Source organism: Eschrichtius robustus, chromosome 7, assembly GCF_028021215.1.
Source record: "Eschrichtius robustus isolate mEscRob2 chromosome 7, mEscRob2.pri, whole genome shotgun sequence".
Classification (NCBI taxonomy): domain Eukaryota; kingdom Metazoa; phylum Chordata; class Mammalia; order Artiodactyla; family Eschrichtiidae; genus Eschrichtius; species Eschrichtius robustus.
In genome coordinates, this window is record NC_090830.1 from 102,792,131 (window position 1) to 102,798,152 (window position 6,022).

The 6,022-nt window shown below is 35.5% G+C and overlaps 1 non-coding gene across 1 annotated transcript; it reads left to right on the plus strand.

Moving 5' to 3' along the window:
* Positions 1-2,908: 2,908 nt before the first annotated feature.
* LOC137767923 (U7 small nuclear RNA) lies at positions 2,909-2,969 on the plus strand. Its single transcript, XR_011074610.1, has one exon. It is a non-coding gene; the product is annotated as a U7 small nuclear RNA (small nuclear RNA).
* Positions 2,970-6,022: the final 3,053 nt, after the last annotated feature.

Below are 6,022 nucleotides of genomic sequence, written 5' to 3' on the forward strand. Positions count from 1 at the left end.
CTCATTGGCGTGAGCCCTCCTGGAGGCCGCCATTTTCTTACCAAGACTTGGCCCCACCCCCCAGCCTGTAGGCTCCAGTGCTGGGATGCTTCAGGCTAAACAACCAATAGGGCAGGAACACAGCCCCATCCATCAGCAGACAGGCTGCCTCAAGTCTTCCTGAGTCCACAGCCCTGTGGACACGGCCCTTGGCATGGCCCTGCCCCCTCAGAGGGACAAGACCGAACTCCACCTACCAGTGGGCAGGAACCAGTCCCTCCCACGAAGAAGTCTGCACAAACCTCTTAGACAGCCTCATCCACCAGGGAGCAGACAGCAGAAGCAAGAAGAACTACAACCCTGCATTCTGAAGAACGGAAATCACAATCACAGAAAGTTAGACAAAATGAGATGGCAGAGGAATATGTCCCAGATGAAGGAACAAGATAAAACCCCAGAAGAACAACTAAGTGAAGTGGAGATAGGCAATCTACCTGAAAAAGGCCATATACTACAAAGGCCACAGCTAACTTCATACTGAACTGTGAAAGGTTAAAAGATTATCCTCTAAGATCAGGAACAAGACAAGGATGCCCACTCTCACCACTCTTATTCAACATAGTTCAGTAAGTCCCAATAAATAAAAGGCATCCAAATTGGCCAGGAAAAAGTAAAATTGTCATTATTTGCAGATGACATGATAGTATATATATAGAAAATACTAAGGACCCAACCAAAAAACTGTTAGAGCTAATCAACAAATTTAGTAAAGTTGCAGAATATAAAATCAACATACAGAAATCAGTTGCATTTCTATACACTAACAATGAAATATCTAGAAAAGAAATAAAGAAAACAATGCCATTCATAGTAGCATCAAAACCAAAAAAGTACTCATAAATAAATTTAACCAAAGGAGTAAAAGATCTGTACAATGAAAAATACAAGACTTTGATGAAAGAAATTAAAGAAGATACAAACAATTGGAAAGATCTCTCTTGTTTATGGATGGTAAGAATGTTATTAATGTGTCCATATTATCCCAAACCATCTATAGTTTCAATGAAATCCCTATCAGAATTCCAGTGGTGTTTTTACAGAAATAGAAAAAGCAATCCTAAAATTTGTATAGAATCACAAAAGACCCCAAATAGCCAAAGCAATCTTGAGGAAGGAGAACAAAGCTGGAAGCATCACACTTTCTGATTTCAAATTATACTAAAAAGTATAGCAATTAAAACAGTATACTATACTGGCATAAAAATAGACCCATACACCAATGGAACAAAATAGAGAGCCCAGAAATAAGCCTATATATATGATCAAGGAATATTTAACAAGGGAGCCAAGAATACTCAATGGGGAGAGAATGGTATCTTCAATAAATGGTATTAAGAAACCTGGATAATCACATGCAGAAAATGAAATTGCACTCCTATATTACATCATTCACAAAAATTAATTCAAAATTGATTAAAGACCTCAACAGAAGACCTGAAACTGTAAAACTCCTAGAAAAAGAGATAGGGAAAAACCTTCATGTTGATCTTGGCACTGATTTTTTTGGATATGACATCACAAGCACAAGCAATAAAATAAAAAATAAACAAATGGGACTACATCAAACTATAAATCTTCTGCACAGCAAAAGAAACAATCAACAACATGAAAAGGTAGCCTTTGGGTGGATGAAAATATCTGCAAACCATACATTGGATAGAGGGTTAATAACCAAAATCTATAAAGAACTCATACAACTCAATAACAAAACAATAAATAATGGGCAGAGGAATGAATAGACATTTTTTCTAAAGAAGACATACAAATGGCCAACAGGTACATGGAAAAGATTCTCAACATCACTAATCATCAGGGAAATGCAAACCCAAACCACAATAAGATATCACCTCACACCCATTAGACTGGCTATCATCAAGAAGACAAGATTTAACAAGTGATGGTGAGGATGTGGAGAATTGTGCATTACTCAGTATGTAAGTATAAATTGGTTCAGCCACTACGGAGAAAAGAATGAAGGTTCCTAAAAAAATTAAAAATGGAACTGCCATTTGACTCAGCAATCCCAACTTCTGAGTATATATCCAAAGGAAATGAAATCAGGATATTGAAGAGATACCTGAACTCCCATTGCAGCATTATTCATAATAACCCAGATATGGAAACAACCTAAGTCTCCATAAATGGATGAATAAAGAAGATACATATATCTTCTCTATCTCTATCTCTAGATCTTCTTTATGTATACCTATCTATCTATATAAAATGAAATATTATTCAGCACGAGAAAGAAAGAAATCTTATTTGTGACAACACAGACCTTGAGAGCATTATGCTAAGTGAGATAAGTCAGAGAGAATGATAAATACTCTATGATAGCATGTATTGATATATGTGGAGTCTAAAAAAGCCAAACTCATAGAAACTGAGAGCAGAATAGTGGTTATCAGGGGGTGAGGGTTGGGCAAACTGGGGAGATCTTCATTAAAGAGTACAAACTACAAACTTGCAGTTACAAGATGAGTGAGTTCTGGAGATCACTATAATCTAGTGATTATAGTTAACAATACTGTATTATACACCTCAAAGTTGCGAAGAGACTAGATCTTAAATGGTCTCCCCGTAAAAAAGAAATGATAATTATGCAACATGAGAGAGGTATTAGCTGATGCTATGGTGGTATTCATATTGCAATATATAAATATATCAAATCAACACACTGTACACTTTAGCCACACACAATCTTATATATCAATTATATGTCAATAAAAATAAATAATAAAATAAAAATTTTAAAAAGATGATAAATTTTGTATATGTAACAGTTTTTCAGAAATTCCGTTGATATGTTTCAGAGATTTTTTTTTCCCTCAATACAAACTACATGAAACCAATTTAAAATACTCTGTGGAAGTGTTACAGCTCTTTTAGAATTTGTCTAGCAGGTTTTTTGGGCCACATGGGAAACCACCTCCTCCCCCCTCCCCCAAAAATATACTCTGTGGAAACATGTATGCTAATATTCATAAACAAGAATGCCTGTGTATCAGACTTTCTACTTTATGAAAAGAGAGTGATATAAAACATCTGGCCGCACATTAGGAACATAACTCAACCCCCAGTGAGACCAAATCTGTGATATATGTTTTTTCTACTCATGCTTTTAAAACAACATACAACCTTATGATGGGCATTTTTCAGGACTTCCATTTAGCCCAGTGGTCACCATGGTAACAATGTGAACACACTGATTTGTATGCACTTTCTCATCTAAGGCTGAATGACCAGAGTAGGCCACTTGGCACCTGATGTTTCCAGATATAACAACACATACTCCCCACAGAGTTCATAAAATTGCTCCTCAGTCAATCTGAATCAGTTGATATGGTAGCCAAAATGGTTGGTTGGTGTTGCTGAAAATCCTGATAATTCTGGCGTCTTACACACCAGAGTAGACCAATTTTACCATATGTTTTTCAAAGTGTCAGGGCACTGGCTATGCCCACGGGTCTTACATGGTGATTGGTTGCAAGATAGATAATTGGATAAAATCTTGTAGATGATTAAACAGGCATCTAGGTAGAAACCAAAAACATTTGAAATGTGGGTAATAAATTAATGTTTTTATATTTTTATCCAGATGTTGAATCTTATATAGACACAAAGTAAATTTTTCACTCATAACAATTTTGAAGTAGAATGATAACTATTGCTTTTCTCATTTTCACCTAAGCTGGCTCTAAAATTTACTCTCAGGAAGAGAGTAGAGATTTTTATGAGGGAAATTGGCTAATGTTAGCTGTTCAGTACATATTAGTTTAATGAATGAATATAAAACTAATGCCAGTTAGTATTTTTAACAGGGAGTCCCGATAGAAATTCAAAAAAGAATATTTATAATTTTATAATTTGTAAAGTATAATCACAAGAATTTAATTTTTAGTCTAGTTAGAAAGTTTATGATTGCTCCAGTTATATAGATGAATAAATATGAGGTTATGCAACTCAAAGACACATAGCAGGTAAGTGGCAGAATAGAATTCAGTATAAGGTTTTCTAATGGTAACTCTCACATCTTTTATAATTCAATATGGTGCCCAATATAGTAGATGAGTTCAAAATAATGCTAAGGTAAGCTATGAGGTGAAGTTTTATTTATTTATTTTATTGCTGTTTCTGCAGACTTTAGAAGAGTTTGAATAATATTTAAGGTCCCAAATGTCAAAAACAAAATTTTAATGATTTAAGAAGAAAATATAGGAAACTGTCTTTTACCCACGGATAGAAAAGAAGACTACGTAAAAAAACACAAAAAAGAACAAACCACAGGGCTTCGCTGGTGGCGCAGTGGTTGAGAATCTGCCTGCCAATGCAGGGGACACGGGGTCGAGCCCTGGTCTGGGAAGATCCCACATGCCGCGGAGCAACTAGGCCCGTGAGCCACAACTACTGAGCCTGCGCGTCTGGAACCTGTGCTCCGTAACAAGAGAGGCCGCAACAGTGAGAGGCCCACACACCGTGATGAAGTGTGGCCCCCGCTCACCGCAACTAGAGAGAGCACTCGCACAGAAACGAAGACCCAACACAGCCAAAAATTAAAAAAATAAAAAAAAAGAACAAACTACAAGTAAAAGATTTTAACTTTATTGCATTAAAATTAAAATGTTATTTATTACAAAGAACCCACAAATAAATTCAAAAGGTGAGTCAAAGACTGAAAGAAGTTATTTGCAATGCATACAACCAAAAAGAATTGTTTTTCTGAATTTTTAGGGAAAGTTTACAACTGAATAACCCAACAGAAAAATGAACAAAGGAACAGGAATATGAAACTATGGTCAACTTTGCTAGAAATGCAAATTAAATAACAGGAGGAAATGCAGATTTAACCAATAAAATGCAATTTCACGTAGGTTACTTTGGTAGAGTCATCACCCTTGAGAGAAGCATTGACCCAGAAACAGTGACTTTGAAGGCAGCCAGATCAAGACAACATTTCAGAGAGAGAGCCAAGGGAAATAAATGCACTCACTTCACTCCTCTACCTCATTCTGATCTCCTGCCAAAGCTCCCTATTGGCTTAAATGAACCAGAAACTAGAGAGATATGGACATGTGGATATAGTCCATATGGCCAGACTGCCAGCACAGGTAGCAGATGAGGCAGGGTAGAGAGTGTATCTGGAAGGATGGATCAAAGATATTTGACACAGAGTCTCTGATGCTTGGTGCTCCTCCCAAATGACAAATGTCTACAGTTATTAAATGTTAAAAAATGTATAACGCACATACGTGACAAAACAATTTTTAACTAGGAAATGGAAAACTTCTTTTACATTATTATTTTAAAAAGGCTAGTTTTAAACACTATATTAAAATTCCTCTTTTGATTCAAGTGCATAAATTATCTTTCTACTGGGAACATACCTTACAAAACAACCTATTCTCAAAATTAGATTACAAAAATAGAGCATTTTAGTCTATAATACCAATTTCAAATAGTACTATTTTTTGATGCTTTACAAAAAGAGTCCTCGAGGGATCAATTTTAAAAAATAATTTCTTAGAAACAGTATAGAGTAGAGAAGTATATTTATTCTCACTGTTCTATAAGATTTTTTTATGTTCTTTGAGGCATACCTTGGAGATATTGCAGGTTCGTTCCAAACCACTGCAATAAAGTGAATATTGCAATAAAGCAAGTCATGAATTTTTTGGTTTCCCAGTGCCTATAGAAGTTATGTTTATACTATACTGTAATCTATTAAGTGTGTAATAGCATTATGTCTAAAAAGATGTACATACCTTAATTAAAAAATAATGCTGTTAGAAAAATGGCGCTGATAGACTTGTTCTGTGTAGGGTTGCCACAAACCTTCACTTTGTAAAAAATGCAGTATCTGTGAAGTGCACTAAAATGAAGTATGACTGTAATTTATTTTCATTTTACATTGTTTGCTTTTGGCCTCTGCAAGTAATAATCTAAAATGTGAGAGTTCATTTTACCCACTTGACTGCTCTTTTAA